We start from the raw sequence: 22,908 nt of genomic DNA, 5'->3' as shown, positions 1-22,908 counted from the left end.
CTCTTCGCAGCTGTGGCGGGTGTAAATAGTGCCTAATGAGTTTGCATGGAAAGACACAACCAGTTGAAAATTTTAGACTTCATAAAGCACAGCCGGTGACTCAGGTATACCGGATGTGGTCTGGAGGCAGCCATTTGGTGAGAAGGAATTGTGTAGAGGATGTTGTGTTAAGGTAGGTACCAACTGCCAGACTCATTTTGCATGTGCCTTGGTCTAAGCAGACTTGTCAGTCCATCTAGGTAAGCAACCAATGTGTGCATATGCATTTGCATGTGTGTTGTGTGTTGCATGTGTGTATATGTGTGTATGTGCATGGGTGATAGTGTGTGTCTGTGTGTATATAGTGTTTGTATGTGTTTGTGTGTGTGTTTGTGCCTGCATTGGTGGCAGGATATGTGTGTGTGTGTGTAATGGTGTGTGTTTGAATAGCTAAGTATGTGTTTATATTTTCATGAGTGACTGAATGTGTGTCTATCTATGTTTGCATGTCACTTTGCATGTGTCCGTGTTTGCATGGGTATGTATATATGAGTGTGTATTTGCATGGGTAAGAGTGTGTGTGTGTGTTTGTGTGTGTGTAGGTGCATGGGGGAGTGGATTTGTGTGGCTCTGTGTGTTTGTGCATGGGCAACAGAGAGTGGGGAGGGATGGTGAGGTAGGCAGGGAATGGTGCGGTGAGGTGAAGCAAGAGGAGCGATGCAAAGACGAATTTAATGAGTTGATATTCAGAAAGCCAAGTTGTCATATCATACATCTGGTTGGAAGTCTCTTCTGGACGTAAAGTTGATTTTTAATTAGTGACCACTTAATCATTTTAAATTAGCCATTCCCGACCCATTTAATATTTCTAAATAATTAATTTCCTAAATAAAACATGGGATCTGATTCAAAAATCTTAGGTGCCTATGCTGTGGTTTTAATGCTCTCTGGCTGGAAGGCTCTTCAATGGGCTAACTCAGTTTATACTTACCAAAATATTCCCACAGGTAACAAATGGGATATAAATTTCTTCTCTGCAGAGAAGATGATTGCTGGTATTGAGAGGGGATCCAAGCCAAAATAAAGAGAAAGACATGTGAACATTTACTTCCATGATCTGCATCAGTTTTAAGTGGCACTATGACACTATGACCTGAAGGCCACACACAAAACAAGCCCAGATTTGTCACATGTAATTCTTGGGACATACCAATACTAAAAAATAAAAATGACCAGATATTTGTGTCTCACACATATACTCCTAAGTACTTAGGAAACTGATTTTTGAGGATTGTTGTTGAAAGCTAACCCAGGCAGAAAAGTTCATGAGACACCTATCCCCAATTAACAACCAAAAAGCTGGAAGTGGAGCTGTAGTTCAAGTGGGAGACCACTAGATTTAAGCACAAAAGCCCAGGGACAGTGCAGAGGCCCTGAGTTCAAGCCCCAGGACTGGCCTGAGTACACACACACACACACACACACACACACACACACACACACACTTCATCATGTGTTTGAAAAATTTAGCTGTGTGTCAATTAATGCTGTATTAATTCAATATGTCTACTAGTTGTTAAATAAATATTTGTTACCCAGATCAAATTAATATCTGTAATCACAGATTTGGAATGCCATTTGCAAAGGACATTTTGCAAATATTGTCTTGGGAACACTACTTCCATTTTCAGGTAGTATGTCCAAGATTCCCTGCCTAGAGATGGATGATAGCCCTTCATCTGGGATGTTTACAAGACATGACCACCCCTGTCTCAGATGCCATTTCCACTCCCATCTTGACAACACAGGTACTGCCTTTCAAGTACAAAAAATTGATAGGTGTTGATGGCTCATTCCATTAATCCTAGCTACTCAGGAGGCTGAGATCCAGAGGATCAAGATTCAAAATTACTCTGTGCAAACTACTGTGTGAGACTGTATCTCCAAAATAACCACCAAAACCACAGGCTGGAGGTGTGGCTCACGTGGAAGAGCATTTCCTGAGCAAGTGAGAGGCTTTGAACTCTACATCTGGTACAGTGAGAAAGAGAGAGAAAAAAGGGTACAGAATTGAGCCTGAGAAACTATGTATTTAATTTTAATCTCTAACATGTAAATTTAATATTTACAAATGCAAGGAAGCTACTACCAAGTAGAAGAAATGTGCCATCGTGGTTAAAAGGATTAGTACTGGAGTTAATCAGACTTACCTACCTTTAAATTTTTATCAAGTAAACAAAGTTTTGAGCATCTGTGAGTCTCAATTACTTTTCCTCTGTTAAATGCAAGCATTGCATTAGGTGAGTGTGGACATTGCAACTATTACAGTATAAATGTAGCACAACGCTAACTGTAACACCACTAGTAAAAATACTAGTTTATATCTGAGGATTAGAGAAAGAAAGTCTCCAGACAGGAGAGAAAGAACAAGATTTGGAGATCCACTCAAAATAAGACTCAGAATGTTCCTGTGTTTTCCAGCCACTTTATTCGCTTAAGTTAAATGACATTCTTCTACCATGTTCTAAGTCGCTGCTTCTCCTTCACCTTTTCTTGGGTTTGAGTCACTCTAACCAAAGTAAAGGTATTTAAAATTGAATTACTCACCATGGAAGTTTGAGCATTATGTCCAAGTAAACTTTCAAGTGTTCTAAATCTCTGTGGTTAAAACAGTCATCAGATATATCCCTGAACTGCCCAGCCATTTCTGAACTTAAGTCATTTTTCCTATCATTTCCTTTAGTCATAAAATCTGAAAATACTCTCACTGTTTTTAAACTTGAGGCATTTTAAAACAGAAATGGCTATATTTTATTTGGTATATACTAAAACATGTGGTCTGCTAGTAGTAATATAGTTATGAGAGGTAACAATACAGACTACCTGATAAGAATTATCTGGAAATATCTGATATACGAATTTCTGATTTCTGCCAGCTGCCCTTTCCTTCTGCTGAGCAAAAACTATGCTGTGGTTATTGGGTGGGGGGATAGCCTACTACTAGTACATTCATATGCTTGGAAGATCAGAAGAAATTCTCTACACAATCTTTTCTTCCATATTCCATTGGCACACCAAATTGTAATGAATTATAGATCACATGATTTATTCATCTTTTCTTGAAAATTCTTCATGGGGTTGGCAGCATTATGGCCAGGGTCTTTCTCACACTCTCGTGGATACCTAACTGAAGCAGAATTGAATGAGGAAATCTATCTTAATATTCTATCACAGTCAGCCAAATATTAAGGGCTATACTTGAGAACTAAGATTCATCAAGTCAGCAGATTAGGTATCCAGATTCAAAAAGTATCGAGAGTTTTGGTGTTGAATGGGTAAACATCTTCCTTAAAACTTCTTGCAGAAGATTTTGATGCCCTTATTGAAGCAGGTCCATTGGAGGAGTAAATTCAATACCCCAAAGAGTAAGAGAGTTGCCTAGCAGGGCTATGTAATGTTTCTCTAGGAAAAAGAAAAGTGTGTTTTGCCAGTTAAAGCATTTTCTTGACTCCATGGAACAGGAACTGTGTTGGCAGATGGATAAAAGTTACATTTGGAAAACCAAGTCAGGAATTGGTGGGTGATATTATTTGCTAGTTGGTAGTTTCTGAGTTTTCACATCATCTGATAGGAAATAAATATCTGGAAGAAAGAGATGAATATATACAATCTGATTTATTTTTCCATCTATCTTCTTTCTCATTGGTCTAGTCACTAATGGATAATTTCTTTGATTTCTGACGTTTGATGAAGCTAAACATATAGCTGTGGGTAGAAGATGAATTACATCTACTGCAATAATACTTCTACCCGCATTCCCCTTTTACAAAAAGAAATCTGTGGCATTAGAATATGGGAGCACATGTCTGTATAACGTTCTAGTTAGATAGGTTACTGGAAGCCTAATGCTAAATACAAGTCACAGTGTGATTGTACCCTCTGCTCTTGTTTCAATGAATTGGTGGTTAATGCTGTGCAGTGATCCTATCTGTAAAAGTTCTTCAACTAAGTATATACCAAAACTGCCAGTAACATTAAATAAAATATAAATGAGAGTCACTTATGAAATACAATCCCAAATTGGCATATTTTCTTTTCTACACAATATCAAGTCAATCTAATCATTATTTTCCTAGATAGGAGAGAGGCAATCAGAACTAAATTTTATTACTCTTAAAAGAGGATCAACCCATAATCTATTTCCCTTCATATGTATAACTCTCACTCTTGGCCTCTATTGGGTTTTGTGCTCCTGAGAATTTAATGGAATGTCGGTCTTTTTGTAAGCACAACAGCGAGCTGCTGTGAGATAAAGCAGAGTAGAATTATGATAACAGATCAGCACATCCTGGCCAGCAGACCAGATAGACTGCTGTTTGATAAACCTAATAAAACAGTAGAGCTTATTGGTATTGCTGCTCAGCTAGGTTGAAGCAGCCTGAAGCTGCTGGTCCTCTGGCATTGAAACTGAACCCAAGGAGTACAGACTCAGGAAGCCAGCTGTCTCAGTACAAGGGTAGCTCTGAGCACTTGATTGGACAATGTTACAAATTCACCATATGCTGGTGTTTGTTCTGAAGATAAAGATAGCCTCTTCTTTAATATCCTATGTGAATGGGAGTAATTTGTGTCTTTGATTTCTTCTTGAACTTGTGTTGGTCTTGGCAGAATATCCCAAAAGGGGATTCAGAGGTTCATGATGGGCTCTAGTCTACAAGATGCATATGTCACACTAATGCAGTCACAAACATCATATGAAGATTTCCTGACTAGCATATCATAGCTTTTCTTCTATAGAAGTCCTGTCAATTAGGTGTTTTGTTTTACATTATTTCAAAACTGTACTGGGGCTTGACCTCAGATTCTCATGCTCTTTCTTGACCTTTTACACTCAAGGCTGGAGCTCTAAAACTTGAGCTTCCACCTTCTTGATGAGATAGGAGTTCTGTGGTTTTTCTGCCCTGGCTGGCTTCAAACCCATGATCTTCAGAATTTAGCCTCCTGAGTAGGTAGGATCACAGGCATGAGTTATCAGTAATCAGATCTATGACTAAGCTTTTTTTTTTTTTTGCCAGTCCTGGGACTTGGATTCAGGGCCTGAGCACTGTCCCTGGCTTCTTTTTGCTCAAGGCTAACACTCTACCACTTGGGCCACAGCACCACTTCTGGCTTTTTCTCTTTATGTGGTACTGAAGAGTCGAACCCAGGGCTTCATGTATGCTAGGCAAGCACTCTACTGCTAAGCTACATTCCCAGCCCTAAGTGTTTTACAACCACCTATTTTAGCTTAGATTAGTACCATAGATTTAGTAAAAGTATATACCAATTTACTTATTGATACATTTTTAAAGTTATGACAAGTAATTATCACTTAGTAGTCAAATAACACCAACTCAAGTATTTGCAACAAGAAAGAAATGACACCCAACCTTGGTTTTTCCTTCTCAATAAACAGAACAGCATTACCTAGTTAGCCCACAAGCATAAAATCCTGGAGTAAGGTTTGGTTCCAATTTTATGAGTTCCCCGTAACAAGTCCTACTTCAAGTACTGTCTACTTCATTTTACAAGTAATAACCTAATACTTATTGGAGTGCTAGAAAAATTTTGGAAATTTCCAATGAAAAAGAAATTACTCTTCCATTATATTTACTTAGATATCAGACGTAGTCTCTTAACTTTCATTTTATACTTAGAGAACATGGGCTTAATCTTCAATAGAACCTCCTTTAAGGATCTCCTGCAGGTTCTTTATCATTAGATGCAAGTAATAGCGTGTACTTTGTTCCCCTTACCAGAAACCATGAGATGAGTTGCCCCAGGATTGATATTTCCATGTATGGTGAGGGTGGTATTCCTAGGGTTGACTACTATAGAATTACTTTTTTTCCTTTTGTAATGAATAAAAAGTTTACTAAACATTGCTTTTTAAATATAACTTTATTGCTTGATATCCTGCTCCTTGTGGAACTTTACTACTAATTTTGGCCACAGATTATTTCATTTCTTCTATATTTATAAGATAATGTCCTACTCTACGGAAAAAAACCCTTGCTAGATCTCTTCCTTCTTCCTTGTCTTCTCTCCTTCTCTTCTCTTCCTTCCTTTCCCTCTCCTTCCTTTTCCTTCCTATTTCTTCTCCCTTTCTTCCCATTAGTCATGACTTACATTTCCTTCAAATTCTCCTTTACACATGCAGATCCAGTCATGATCTGCAAGCACTCCTTCGACCTTATCTATTTTCATGGCTTAAGCTGCTACATTTGCGCTGGTGATCTTTGAATTTGTCTCTGCTCTCTGGCTCTCGCTATTAATCTTCAGAACCTTAGGACCTGCCAGAGACCAATTTAGACATTCCATAGGCACCCGTTTCCATAAGCACACACTCCTCCAGACTCTGAAAATTTGCTTCTTCACTTCTATGTCTTGTTTCAGTGAAGAAAACATGTCACCACAGACTCAATCCTAGAAATGACTGGAACTCATCCTAGAATTTTGATTCTCCCAATCATTCAATCCCTCAATACAGTTACCGACCAGCACATGTATTCTGCCAAGTATATGTCTCTCATATCTGCCATTGCCTCTCTGTCTGTACTGCCAAAACTTGAATCCAGACTCTCATCAGAATTTTCCTCTATTGCTATTCTTTGCCTTCAGTTTGGCCTGCCACCAATCCATTCTCCATATTTCTACTGAAATATTCTTTCTGGAATGCTGACCTGAGAAACCTAAAGCTGTCCTTTGCTTAAAACCATCCAAGGATTCCCAATTGTTCACAGGATAATGTTCAAATTCTTTCCTGTAGTTGTCAAGCACAAAGCTTTACCACATAGATTCAGCTTCTTTGTCTCTGCACTCACTGGCAGATTTTCAACAAATGCCTTCCGCCCCAGCTGTTCAGAGTATATGACCATGGTCTCTTGCACATGCTCTGTCCTTTACACCAAAATGTTCTAGCCCCTTTTACTTTGTTTAATTGTACTAAATCCTAATAAATTTTCAAACTGAGCTCCAATGTCCTTCACTTTGGAAAGATTCCTTTGTTATCACATTTATTTGCATGACACAACTGAACTTCTGCAGTCTCACATACACCCTCCCCTCCCCCAACTTGATTTGTCGTTTGTAATGCTGTATGGTGCTCATTTGTTTCTTCCTCTACCACAGGAAAAGCCTCTGGATAGTAAGAGTATTACATTGTTTGTGGTGAATTTGTATTTCCATGGCTAACATGCTACTTGGTAGGGAATATACAGGTAACAAATTTTGAAGGTAAGATAAGTGAATATGCATGTATGTATTTATGTGAGTGTGCAAGTGTGTGTGTGTTGTGTGGGAACAAATGTTGAAATGATAACATTTAGGTGTTGGAGGTATAAGTCAAGTTACTAAATAATAGTGTTGTAAATTCCATTGCTTGTTTCAAAAATCTACTTTGAACTTAATATTTTAGCTTTTCAAACATTTATTAAAAGCCACTTGTAACTAAACACAAATATCACAAATAGGTGCCTAGAGAGAACAAATAAAATCACTACCAGAGAGCCTAGAGAAATACAAACTCAAATTTAGGAAAATCTCAGTTTTGATTGGTAAAAAAACAAAGCTGAGACTATGAAAGAAAATGTTAGAAATCAAGAAAAAATAATAAGAGCTCATTATTATGGAACTAAAAACAAAGCAAAGGAGATTTGACGGAAAAGTTCATCTTTTGTTTACAAAGTTGAGGAAGGAAACATAGCAATCATAAAAATCAAAGAAAAATTATATAATTTTGCAACCAGACAAATACCAGTAACCCTCAAAATAGCATCCTTCTCTTCTCAATTTGGTGATTGAGGTTGATTTCTAGCCCTTTCGGGTGGCCATAAAGGATCTGTTTGTGCCCTGAAGTAGCACACAGATCAGTTGGAGGAAAGTGTTGTCATAGAGTATAACCATGAAAGGTCAATTTCTCTATGCCCTTATACATTTTATTGTCAAAATGAAATACAGTAACTGTTGCTTAATGGGCATTTTGTTTGAGCCTCCATTTCTGAATGCATTAAATCCATGACTTTTAGCTTCTTTCTTAAAGTACTCTCTTTAATTAAAGCAGATATTTGATTTCAATAAACCACTTGTGTTGTAATAGAGCTGTTGCACAAATTATCTGATTTTTGAGTATTATAGATTGGATCACTTTTCCTTAGAACTAAGTGCAAACATGTACTTTACCCCAAATTATCAAACCAACATGAAAAACTATGTGTCTGTCTTTCTCTCTCTCTCTCTCTCTCTATCTATCTATCTATCTATCTATCTATCTATCTATCTATCTGTCTATCTACAGAGATAGTTTGGAGGGTGTGCATGTCTATAAACACACAACAGATAAGAATTAGGACTTTCAACTCAGTATGTATGGTGAAGATTGTTGTCTTTTTTTTCATTTGTAACAGTTGCATAGCATTAAAACTTTCCCAGAACTCAAATATATTTTCTCTGTGTGACAAGTTTAACATTTGATTACAAACACATAAACCTTAGAACCAACTGAATTGAATGAGTAGATGCTTCCAATTTCATTTAAAAACTGATACACCAAGTTCATAAAAAGGGGGGCCCTTGGGAAACAAGAAATGACCCAGAGATATTATCTTCTTGATTCCATTCTAGACATCGCTAAAGTAGATTTGTAACTCCCTCTTTCTGAAAGCCAGTCATATATAGAACACTGAATAAAAAAGCACTTCCCTTTTGAAAATGTCACAGGGCATCCAGGCAATCTCTTTTAGTTTTATCTTGGCAAACAAATGTCCACTGATCAATATAAATGAGGAACAGGCACATCAGCATCAATAGGAAATGACTTTTGTGAAGTACGATTTGATGCAGAGCACCAAGTGGCCCCTCTCAGGTTCTGTTCTATTATCAGCCTCCAAGAAGGAGATATCATAAAAGGGGCCTCCAGATGACTGTCATTTTCAAGTGGGGTGTTCTTAAGTTATAGACTTCTGCCACCTCTGAGATAAATGACTGGCTGCCCTTGACTGACCCTGTCTTTAAAGAAGGAAAGGCTGTCTTTACAGACATGGGGATACATCCTGGAAAACTTTGAAAGACATCGCATTTAGAGACAATTTTATTTCTTTATCAACTGATAGTTCTCTATTTCACGTCTCGGTTTTTTTTTTTTATCACTTGCTGGCACATGTGTTGAAATGAGATCGGGAGGTCTCAGCACTCTTTTCTGTGGCCTCTTAAAGACTCATTCTATCCACGGAGCAATCTTGCGCTATGTGGAGTTGGCAAGCCCGAGGTCACATTCCCTAGGTGCAATGCTTGAAGTGCAACATGTAATGATTAATTATTTAACAACCACATCCTGTTTTTCTTCATGGTATCCTGAAGTAGTAAAGAATAGAGTGAGCATTGGGTGATGTATAGAAGCCACGGATGGGGTTATTTACATTTTTATCATGTAATAGAAATTGTTTCGAGGAGCTATTCCTTTTCAATTCAAGGTTGGGAGAAAAAACTTCCCAGTTTTAATGGCTCACAGAATACCAAATTAAATTCATTTTGAGGGGAAAAAAATAGAAGAAAGTTTGAACCCAGACTCTGGGTTCAGAGTGTCTGGGTTATGGTAGCAGCGCTAAGTGTTGGCCAGGTGATTTCAACCCTTTGTGAGCTCCATTGGCCTCACATGCCAAGGACAATAAAGGCCCTGTGTGAGGTGGTTGTTTGGTGTGGACACAAAGCACTTTGAATAATGCCCTCCATGTAGCTCAGGCTCCACATTCTCCCCTGCTATGCCTTGTACCACCCTTCATTTCTTCCTTCTCCTTTAAGTTCTAGAAATTCCAAGCACAGGTTATTTCCAAACGAACCTCTCCTAAGAAAAAAATTAAGCTCAATTCTAAGTTCCAAATGATGAACATTTTTATGTTTTATGTCTAATATCTAAGGTCAGAACTTGACAACAGCTGGAGAAACAGCTTCCAATTCTATAAACACTTTTGCTCCAGTCATCGTTAATAAAGCCTACTGGAAGGAAGAAAGGATGGAAGGTTCACAGGCAAGGATTTTTTGAATTTGTTTTGTTTTGCTTTTGGTGCCTGTTTTAGGGCTGGAACTCAGGGCCTAGGTTCTCTCCCTGAGCTTTTGTGCTCCAGGCTAGCACTCTACCATTTGTGTGACAGCACCACTTCCAACTTTTTGCTGGTTAATTGGAGCGAAGGCTGTCACAAGCTTTCCTGCTGGGGCTGGCTTTGTACTACAATCCTCACATTTCAGCCTCCTAAGAAACTAGAACAGACATGAGCCACTAGTATCTAGCCAGGTGTTTGCTTTGTGTTCATTTTTTCTTTCATTGATTTAAAATTGATAGAAATGTTGACAGTATGGTCTTGAGAAAAAATGTTTTATAGCAATAATCATAAGCTCAATCCATAGTAAGGGATATATTTTGCACCATTGCCAATCATGCATATGCATGTGCAGAATCGGTGGTAGCTATTTGGGTGACTTTCTCTAAGCTGTATGAAGGTGCTCCCTCTGAGTAAGAAAAAAAATAAAACATCCCTTGCACACACAGTTCCTGATGCACGTAACTTGACACATTTGAAGACAGCTATATTTATCCCCATTTCCACCCCCCACAACAGTGTCACTCTGTGAAATACCCAAAGTGCACAACCATACTGAAACTATATGTCTTTACATTTCTGAAGCAAAGGTTTTACATGCCCACATAAAACTTTTACTAGTACACTGGGCTATGTACTCATAGCTTCTAACTTTTCACATCTTTTTCATGACCCATGAAAAGATTTTTCAATTCACTACAAAGCTACTTTTTTAGAATTCCGACAACAGTAACAATGTTTAAAAATTTGTCCCTTGAAAACAAGAAAACTCAGTTCTGACTTTCTGTTTCACAGCCTACTAGCTGGGTTATTGGGGAACTTTTTCAACTTTCCTTGGCTTCAGACTCCCTCTTTCCTGAAAAGGGATGGATGAGAGAACAGCCTTTACAAGACTGATCTTAATGGAAATGAGTTAAATATGTAGGACATTTAGAAAACGGCATGACAGATAGCAAGTTCAAGGGCTTTAGTTTGATATTCACTGAACTTCATCCTCAGAAACAATTTTTCTGAAACACTATGGTGGTGAAAAGTAAAAAAGCAAGCAAGGTGAATTGATGGCAGTAGATATATGGTAGTCTGGTCCTGACAGTTTGAAAAGAGCTAAGTTGTTGCAGGTGAACCTAACTTCTTAGGCTCCCCCTCCCCTGCCTATCCTTTTTCTTTCTCTCTCATGAGACAGTTTCCAAAAACAGTTTATCCACAGGAACTCAGTGTTCATATGGATAAACATAGTGTGTATATGAAGGTGTATTATAAATTGTGGAGTGTTATGAAAATATTTACAATTACAATTCAACAGCACTTATGAAGCAGTCAAAGCCCAACCAAGTAAGTACCAGGAAATAGGGATTTTAAAGAGGAATCATGTGGCCAAGGAGAGGGAGGTAAGTAAATGAAAGGAAAAGGGGGCGATGCAGTGAATAATTCTTTGTATGTACCACAAATATTGAGAAAAGTAAAGGAAAGGGTGGATAGAAGGGTGAAAATGTTGAAGGGATGGCACAAATCAAGATGCATATACTATATACATAAACTGCTTTGTTAAATAGCAAAAAAAATCAACATATATTCAGTGTTTCTTAAAAAAAATATTTCCACCAATAAAAAAAGAAATGTGCCACATAATAGAGATGAGGAGATTGTATTCTGAATAATTCCTTGAAGAAATTAGACTGCTATGTATTTATTTTTAAAAAGGTGATTGAAAAATAAAGGCTAGAGAAAGCAAGAGTGACAGTGGGATATATAGTTATGTTCAAACCCACTGACCATTGCTACTATGGTTGCAAAGGTGCTCCCATGAGACAAATTTTGGAGCCCTTTAGATTTCCAAAGAATTTAATAGGATGGGACATTTAGTTAGTTACTGGGCAGGTAGAGAAAGACAGGTGAAGAGATGGGAATTCACAAAGCAAAATTATTAGCACCTGTTGGGTTGTGCCAAGGTTGATACCTCATGTGATATTATTTTATTTACATCTCAGTCCTAATCTCTTACTTTGAATGGGAAGATCATAACTAGAAAAGTAGTTAGTCAGTGCATGGATTTTGTTATGATTTAGTTTCCTTAAAAAGAGTTTGGAAATTTAAGGGGTGACTATAAAGGCTAATGTAGATGGTATAATGACTTTTCTTTGTTCAATTAACTTTTGTGTGAAATTAAGTAACATATTTCATCTAATTAAGCCTTTAGGGTTTTAAAAAATAATAGGTACTTAACAGAAAAAAATCTTTTAGCAAAAGGTGCATAGCGTCAAATACCTTATACATTCAAACTCATATAAAACACACTGAAATTTACATAAACATGTTAGCATGTTGCAAATATGTTAGCTCAATTAATGGTTTACCTTCTGGCTTGGTTTATACTCTTTCAAACCATGAAAAAGATGTTTATCAATCTTTTCTAGCATTTCAAGTGTTTTTCCAAGTCCTAATTACAGTATCTTCCATTACATTCAAATTAATAAGGGAATTCATTCATATAATATATTAGCCCTTTCATAGTTTTATTTTATGAATTAAGATCTTATCTCCTTAGAGCTAGTAGTATAGGATTTTCTATATAATCACTTTCAAATGGCTTTTAAATTGTCCCAAATTTATGAAAAAGTTTCAGTTTTGCACAAAGAATTTTTAATGTCACCCTTAGTATATATCAATGGCTCCAGCACACTCGAGATTATCTATCTATCTATCTATCTATCTATCTATCTATCATCTGTCTTCCCATCCACTCACCTATATATTCATCCATCATTCATCCTCTTTCTATAATCTGTGTATACTATTCAAGTGTTGATGTACATATAAACACATTGTTTTAATTACTAATCATGTATAATGCTTACTGTCTGATAACTTGATTTTCAAATTTTTCCAGATATTATGTATCTCTTTTTTCCACATATATTTTAACAGGAATTTTCTAGCTTTGTAAATAGAACATGTAGAGTTTCCTATTTGGATCACCATCAACTTACAAATTTGTTTAAGGAAAGCTATAGTAGTACCAGAGCTTCTCATTTGCATATTCAAAATGCATAATGATATTTGCCTATATGCAAGAGATCAATGGCTTTCCAAAAGAAGCCAAATCTCTCTCTTAGAGAAACAAAAGAATGGCTACCAACTTTGATATGAATGTTTACCTTTTTAGAAAAGATTTTTCTTTAAACTACAGAGCTCTATTCCTAACTGGAAAACTTCATGCTTTAAAATTATTTCAATGTTAAATGTTGTGTTAGTTTCCATGTTGGTTGCTTCAAACAAAACATGGCAAGTTTTTCAATTTTTTTAAATCTTTGTTTTCCAAAGTTGTTTATCTTTGTTCCCACTACCACATTAAAAAAAGACTGGTATATGGTCACAAACAGTAATCCTTTGTCAAGTCTTCAAATACATATTCAACTTTTTTTTAAACACATGGAAAAGTTTAGTAGGGGAAGTACTGATGCAATATATATATATGTATATTTATTTACAATATATATTCACATAATACAATATAGTATAATATAATATATTAGAGAAAGAAGGGAATGTGTATGTGTGAGTGCATGTGAGTCCCTATATGAACAACAGCTTTGAATATCGATAAAATAGAAGTTTAGATCCAGTGTGTACTGATCTGGAATGAGACACAAAAATATATCAGACTTGTAACCAGGAAATGCCCCAGTCTGTTGGTACAGCATATATTTTGAGGCCGGCCACTAAGCAGCAGAAACTGACATGAATGAATATGGTTAAAAGCAAATGAAACAGCCATCAAAGATATTTCTCTCCCTGACTTACTAGCTGCAGGCTCTCAGATGCTCCCAGCAACAAGGGAAAGGGGAATCTGCATAAAATATTCAGAGCAGAGCTTGAGTAGCTGGTTCCAGACTAGATAAACAATTTGACAAACACCCAGGAAGAATGTCTCTAACCTTCATAAAACTGAAAGGACAGGCAAGAAATGAGATGGACGACACTGTCATGGAAATTACAGTCTCAGCGATTTGGAGACATTTCACTCTGCAAAGGAGCTGGAACACTAGAGCAGGGATAAACAGGAAGTGTGAAATCGGCCTCAAATGACATGGCACATTTTTCTTGGGTTATGGTATTAAATGTGACTAAAGTACTATCTAGCAAATAATATCACCTAAGGTTTAATTCCTTTTTTTTTTTTAAACAACTTAAGATGACAGGAATTATTTAAGCCATTGCAAATGTTGGTTCCAAAAAAAAAACCAAAAACCATCATGACACTAAATAGTCTCAGGAAAAAAGAAGTGCTGCTCATAGGAGAAGAAATGTCAATCAATTAGTAAAATGGAAAATAAATAAATAAATAATGAAAGAATACCTGTAGGAATACCTGTATATGGGAACTCCTCTTATGCTTGGGGTCTATTACTGGCACTCTGAAAGGGAAAGCTGTTCTTTCCCCTAGAAAAGCCTACCTAGGCAACAGAAGGAATGTGGGTAAACAGTAATCCACAAATGCAGACGGATGTCTTAATAGCTGAATGCACTGAGTTCAGGAGCAATCTGAATTGATAAGCATCTATCAGGGATAACCTCCTTGAAAAAATAAATTTTAAACTATGACTTAAGTGGGGACACTGATAAATTTAATTCTAAGGAATACATATACATGTATGCATATATGCAGAAAGAATATGACTCAATATATCTCGAAGCTGCTTTTAAATTTCTATTTATAGACTATTAAAAAATATGTACTACATTGTGATGGTTAATGTTATGTGACAAATTGTATCAAATTTATGCCCAGATTGATGAAGCACTAGTTTCTTATTTTCTTTTATGTACAGCATTTGTTATTTTTATTGTAAAGGTAATGTACAGAGGGGTTACAGTTACATAAATCAGGTAATGAGCACATTTCTTTTTGAACAGTGTCACCCCTTCTCTCTTTCTCTCTTTCTCTGTTTTTCCCTCCCATCCACACTTACAAGTTGTATAGTTAATTTTCAACATAGTGTCTATTGAGGATCATTGCTGCATCTGTTCACACATTGTCCCTCCATTTCTATACCCTCCATGCCCTCCCAAAGACAGATAAACTAACAAACAAGATAAAAGGTAAAGAAAACAAAAACAGTAACAAATAAAAAAAAAACACCTCTTGTTTCCATTTCTTGGAGTTCATTTTGAAAAATATTATTTTGTATCATCATATGTACATAGCTATTGGTCTTTTGTGATCCTGTCCTAAGAATGTCCTTCTTTGATGTCAAGACCTGTATAATTTGATATATTTCACTGTATTTTTTTGTCTTTTACCCTTCAGTATATTAATTTGTGGATTTATAGCCATATTCTAGTTACCACAAATGAGGGAAACAATGCAACCTCTTCTAAATATGTCTGTGAGGATGTTTCTAAAAGAGATCACATTTAAGTGGATAGACTTGAGTTCAGCACATGGGTGCACATGATCTACTACTTTCTGGGTTTGAGTGGAAAAAACAGTATAGGATGATTGAATTAATTCTGTACTGAACAACAGGGAGCAAAATTGTGAAACATAAATTTTGAAAGCTTCAAGACTCAGAAAGATAAACCTGTGAAAAGATGCACAAAATCGCTATATTGATAGATATTGTTGAGAGTAATTAAGGAAAGACTCAGGAAGATCTAAATAAATTGAGTGATATATTCTGTCCATGAGTTAGAAAAGTTGCTGTATTTTTATATTCAGTCCTCCTACATTCACCTGTAGTTTCAGAAGTCAATCAAAATTGATTATAAGTGCATATGTAAAAATCCATTTCAGAAGATTACCTAGAGAAAGTTTGAACATACTGAGATATGAAAAGATTTATGTAATACAAGCTCTAGAACTAATTGATTAACTGGACTTCAAAATGTACAATTTCTCTGGAAGAAATTATTTGCAAAGTTAATAGCTGATAAAAGACATGCATATGTGATACATAAAGAACATTCAAAATTCCACAATAAGAAATTTCTTAAAATTAATAGAAAAATAGCCCAATACTTTAAAGAAACATTCACCAAAGTAAACATACTCAGAGTAAATGAGCACATAAAATTATTCAACATAATTAATCAGTGAGTGAACACAAGCAAAGGCCACAATGTATGCTAGGATAGCTCAAACATACATAAATATATATGTGTATATATACTATATATACACATATATATATCAACCATGCAATAGCTCAACAGCTATGTATATATGACCATATAAGATGATGCTAAGCGAAATGAACTCCAAGATTTGAAAACAAGAGGACTTTCTTTGTTGTTGTTGTTGATGTACTATGTCAAGTTATTTCTTTTTTCTTTCATTTTCTCCCTATGGTTTATCCCCTGTTGTCACTATATTTGATTTTGGAACACCGGTATTGTATATACATTTATCTGAATTAGGGAAGGGAAGGGGAACATCAAAATGGTGAGACAAAAAACAAAGGGCAAACCAAAGCAACAATAATACTCACAAGACACTACGTTGGAAATGAACTTTCCAACTTAGAGGTGGCGGATGGGGTGGAGTGAAAGTGGGAGAAATATGAGGGAGGGGGTAACAAGTTTGACAAGAAATGTGCTCACTACTAATGTACTCAGTTACTAATGTAACTGTAACCCCTCACCTTGACAATTAAGTTAAATTATATTTTAAAAACCATATCAGCATGGGCAAGGATTTAGAGAAATAGGAACTTAATTCTCCTACTGTTGGGAACACAAAATTGTATAACCATAATCACTAGAAAATGCTAGCAGTTTTGTTTGAATGTTTACTGTAAAGTTAAGCAAATGCACAACTCATGATCTAACCATTCCTCTCTTAGGAATTTGTTCCAAAGTATTTCACAGGTTTATACAAAGTTTTCCACTAGTATTCCTAGAAAATTTTAGATGTCATGCCCAGATAGTAGGAAAACACAAATGTCCATCAAAAAGTAAATGGCAAAAAAATTCTATGTAATGTTTATAACTGTATAAATTGTAAATAACCAAACAGTAGAGTGTTGCTTGGCAATAGGAATAGATGAATTCAGAAAAACCCAGCAATGTAGCTACACACAGCCACATGAATGAATCTTCAAGTAATATAATTGGTGAAGAAGTCAGACAACCTGGAGTATAACTATTTGATTCTATCTACAAAAGATTCTGAAGAGTGCCAAGTAGTCTATAATTACAGAAATCAGATCAATAGTCCTCTGAGAATGAAAATGGATAAAGTACAGATAACAACAAATCCTTAGAGTACAAAAAGGAAGTTTTGAGGATGCTGAATATGTTTATTCATGATTCTAGCCATAGTTTTGTGACTATATATAGAGTGAAACTACATTTTAAATGGATGTGATTATGTGTAAGTTGGATAGCCAAACAGATGTCTAAAACAAAATTGCTGTTTAAAAATATTTGAATGTAGTGGAGGTATGATTCAAGTAGAATACCAGCCTTTAATAAAAATGCCAAGCAGAGCATGGGCCCCTTACCCAAACCTCAATACCATATCAAACACAGAGAGAAAGTGAGAGAGAGAGAGAGAGAGAGAGAGAGAGAGAGAGAGAGAGAAAGTGAGAGAGAGAGGAGAGAGAGAATTGGAACACCAGTTCTATGTGGTTATATTTCATTGGCAAGAAAAAAATGGAAATTTACAGCTGAGATGTGTTATGTTGAGCACTGATGATGATCCTAAGCCTACTCAGAGCCTGTGGTTTTCTATAGGCAACAATATCAATTAAGTAATACACTTTTGTTGGGAATATAAGCTTGTTTTACCACTCTGGAAAACAATATGGTGGTTCCTCAAAAAAACTAAATGTAAAACTACCCAGTGACTCATCAAGGCTGCTCCTGGGCATTTATCCAATAGATGACAAACAAGATCACAGTAAAGCCACCAGCACAACCATGTTCATTGCAGCATGATTCACCATAGCCAGGATATGGAATCAGCTCTTATGCCCCCCGAGTAGACAAACGGATCAAGAAAATATGCTATAAATATACAATGCAATTTTACTCATCCATCAGAAAGAATGGTACCAAGAACTTGGAAAAATATATTAAGTGAAGTAAGTCAGACCCACACAAACAAAGGGTACATGGTTTCCGTCCTTTGTGATAGCTACAATGAGCCTAAAAACTTAACAGGTAAATGCATTTGATGGTACACAAGTGGTTGCAAATGAATTAACTGGAGTATAGTAGACTCTTTGGAAAGCTCAAATCGTTTAATGTTGTAGAAAAACAAAGTCAAAGTCCAGCAAAATAAGCTCCAGGAAATAGGTACTTGCAAGGGGGTAGGGCAAGAGGAGGGGGTAGAGGAATGGAAGGAAGTGGGGAGAATGCAGTCAATAATACATGATATATAACACAAAATTAAGAAAAGTAAGGAAAGGAATGGATGGAAGGGGGGTGAGAATAGTGGAGTGGTGACAATGTGTTGTATTCATAAACTAATTTGTTACATGGCACTTCCTACTTAAAGATAAATTTTTTAGAAAAAATGAAAAATCTGCTACTCATTCTCAAACATTAGTCGTTCTCTCCAAAATATTCAGAATGAAGACACTTTTGAATGAAATTAACAAATGAATACTCAGATTAGGGAATTGATATGGGAAAAGACAGACCAGGATAGTTTTAGACAAAATCTGATAATGAAATGGAAAAAAAATAGTTCTATTAAACTTCACATGTAAGAATTCATGTAAAATCTCCATGTTTATAAATCTACATAATATTAGCCCTTTATTTTATAATTTTTCAGACTGAATGTATATCTGAGAATATTCAAGCATCTTAACAACACAACACCTCAAAAATAATATTTTCTAGGTGATGAGTACTTTGATTTTCCAATATTTTAAAATTCCATTTGGATCAAAACATAGTGACCCGAATCTTATCACCCAGGGCAGGCTTAGCAAATGATATACAGGTATATAACAGTCAAAACATTGAAATTTTAGCTTTGAGAATAAGTAACAACCAGTTTCTCAGCGCAGACCATAATTCCACATCCCTGAATGTTCAAAACAGTAATATTCCATTTTTCTATTAGGAACAAATGTAGGGAAAGTGAAGCAAGAATGATTTTCTTCCAGTGGATTACAATTTTAAGACATTCCCATGGGCTCAATTTTTCTCATTTCCCAGAATTGCTGATGAAAAGCCAGCCTTTAGAGAGCTTTTACCTGTGAACATTTCCTGTAGGCTGTCGTACTCTTCTTGTCTTGTCATGTATTTTTGTGTACCTGCTCACCAGTGGAAATGATTAAATCTCCAGGTATCATTCCATCTGAGGGAAATGAAATCACTGGAACAGAACATGTTCTAGGGATCATCTGTCTACTTATCCAGCCAAGAGTTTATGTGTTACCTGTCACTTGGTTGCCACTTCAGCAGAGGTATGCTGGACTGAATAAGGAAAATATAGACTTTTGGAGCTAGACGGAGACATCAGAGTGCCATGGGTTGAGTTTATTGATATGCATGAGAGAAATATACGAATTTTTACAGGTCCCTGAATCCTCTCAGTGAGTCCTTGATATCCCTGGGGTAACAAGCCACTGATGGCACCTTTAAGACTTGAAGATAAGCAGGGAATTTGAGAAGTTATGATGTCAGATATACTTGGACCAATCCCTCCTTATCTTTCCCCCTATTTATTTCCAGCTTCACTAAGACATATAATTGACAGATAAGTGCTATATATGTGTAAGATGTGCAATGTTATGTTTTATACATGTATACATCATAAAATGTCTATCACTATCAAGTTAATTAACACATTTATCACTCACTCTGACCATTCTCTTTTGCATCCCTGTGCAAATAGAACATTTAAGGTTTCATCTCTTAACACATTTCAAGCCTACAAGCAACATTATTCAGTATAGTCCTCTTGTTGAATGAGAGATGGCTGGAATTTCCAAATCCTGAATAATTTAAAATTTATACATCTGACCAATATCTTCCCACTCCACCTATTTCACAGTTCCTAGAAAACCACACTGTATTTTCTACCTCTATGAGCTTGCCTTTTTTACACTTTTCTTATAAGTAAAGTCATGAAACATTTTTTTTGTTCCTGCTTCTTAGTATAATTATTTCCATGTAACATCTTTTAGCAAATGAAGGGATTTCCTTATTTTTAGATTGAATAATATTCATAATAATATATAGTGGAACATGGTGTGATTATCTGTGTGTGTTTATCACATTCATCCCTTAATGGGTACTTAAATTGACTCCATAACTCTGGATGTTGATTCTTATAAAAAGTCTGTTAAGTAATTCTAAGAGTGGAGCTATCTTTTTGATATTCGAGTTTTCTTTTGGCTATATTATCAAAAGTAGATTGCTGGATCCATATACAAATCTAGACAACATTTTCCATAATGGCTGTACAAATTTACATTCTCACCAATCTTAATCAATATACACCATTAGAGCAATATTTGCATATTCTGAATTCAACTGCATTTTTACTTTATATTGTTATGTTTCATGTTGTTAATTAAGTGTTCTTTCACTTCTATTTGAGGATAGCTTCTTAGCATTTCTTGTAAGGTAAGTATAGTAGTAATCAATTCCTCAACGGCTTATCGAGGAAATATTATCTCTCTTGAATTTCTGATTAGCACTTTGAATATATTCTCTTACTCTTTGCTAGGTTTCTGCTATGCTGTTAGTTTTATAGCTAGTCACTTTACTCTTTGCTGCTTTCAATAGTCTCTCTTTAGCTTCTCTCTTTGGATCTGGGAAGTTTTCAGGCATTATTTCATTAAGCAAGGTGGGTTTTTTTGTTGTTGTTTTTTGTTTATTCTTTTCCTTTCCCTTTCTCTCTCCTTTTGGAACTCCTATAATTTATATGTTGGTTCACTTGATGTTGTCCCACATGTCAGCTAGGCCTGTGACCCCTCTTTTCTTGTTCTTCTAATTCTGTAATTTTTTAATGACTTATTTCCCAGATTGGTCATTTTTTCTGCTGCCAGTTTATGTCTGCTCTTAGGGCTCTCTATTAAAAATTTCAATTCAGTCACTGTATTTTCTGCTCCAAGTTCTATTTGATTCTCTTTTATAGTTTCTATGTCTTGGAATCTCCTATCTTGTCCTATTTATTGAAATCCTGTTTTTTTTCAATATGTTGTCTTTTTAAATTTGATTTTCCCTACATTATTTGCAGTCCCTTCAAGGTCATTGGAATTCTTCAAGATATTATTTCTATCCTTTAACATTTTGTGCATATCCATTAGCTACTGCTGTTTAATTTTGTCTTTGGGGTGATCATGTTTCCCTGAATATTCATAATCCTTGTAGACATGGTTTGGTGTTTGTACATTTGAGGAAGTATGATCAATTACAGTTTTAACAAATGAGCTGCCCTAGGAATATTCCCTTTCCTTTCAGACCACCCAGAAATTCTGAGGGAGCTCTTTGAAGAGAAGGTTTGATACTGACTTGGTTCAGAGGCCCACATGTGGATAATCTGGTTAATTTTGCTTATAAGGCCCAGACTGAAGCTTGTTTTCCCAGGGGCTGATTTGGTCCTAGAGCCTCGAACTTGAGCCTACTTGGGCCAGCTTTATGTTAGTGTAATTCTGAAGCTGGAGTGCACACAGGTATTTCTGGGTCATGGGGTTTAGTTAAGTCTGGGAACTTGGGAATGGCCCAGTTCTAGATGGAGGTGAGAGCCTAAGTAATGGGACACTGGAAGAAGACTGAGTATTCAAAAGCCACCGTGGCCCTACAATAAGACTGGATGGAGTTCAGCAAAATAAAATACAAGGAAGCAAGTACTCGAAAGGGGTGGGGTCAAGGGTGAAGTCATAGATGAATGGGGAGAAAAAAAGGAGTGGGAAAATGAAAACAAGAATCCAATGTATAGGCTAAAAAACTAAGAAGAGTGAGGAAAGGGGTGAGTCAAGTAGGGATGAGTAAGATACATTGTATTCATTCAGTGCTTTGTTAAATGGCAATTCTTTTGTACAACTACTTAAAACAATTTTTTTTGTTAAGTTAGAAAGCACTGGAGCTTGGAGTTCTTGTTGCTATTCTAACCCAGAGGGAGGCATAACATTCCGTTTTTGACCCACTGAAGTTTGCGAAACACAATACACTCCAGTCACCTACACTGGAATGGGCATGCTCTATGGGTCTGCACCCTCACCTGTTTTGACCCTTTGAATTCGTTTCTGGTAAACTTTATTCTTTCTTATTGACTCTTTCATTCCAGACTTAAGTCTGACAACTGACTAGGCTTTGCTCTTTCCATTTCATCATAACATCATCAAGTTCACTCTTACCTAATGACTTTTGGTCCTTTACCACCTTTAGTGGTTTCTTCTTCCACCCAGGAATCAACAACTGAGAAATTCAACATGAGTGATGGCTTCACCACTGAAAACAAATTTCTGCCCAACATTTAATCCCGTAGTGCTCCTTGCATACTTCCTGTCCCTCCTGATTTATTATTTATCTTTACTCATTAGTATATGGTTTTTCCTTAATACTATAGGAAAGGGAGGTAGCACAATGGGAAAGCTTTTCTAGTATATGTAAGCCCCTTGGTTTAATCTTAGCATTGAGAAAAAATTAATTATTTAGCTTACATTGATTAATGCTACTTTGTGATAGTACGAACTAGTATACATTATTGACTACATCTTGAGTCCTCAGAAACTCATGAGTGCACCCTATGGTGCATACCTAAGTTCTACCAACGTAAAAGAGAAATGCCAAAGGGATGGCATAAAGAAAGAAGTGACTAAAGGAGCAT

The sequence above is a fragment of the Perognathus longimembris genome, chromosome 11 (genome assembly GCF_023159225.1).
Source record: "Perognathus longimembris pacificus isolate PPM17 chromosome 11, ASM2315922v1, whole genome shotgun sequence".
NCBI classification, from domain to species: domain Eukaryota; kingdom Metazoa; phylum Chordata; class Mammalia; order Rodentia; family Heteromyidae; genus Perognathus; species Perognathus longimembris.
The sequence above is the reverse complement of the archived record's forward strand: the minus strand, read 5'-3'. Positions refer to the sequence as shown.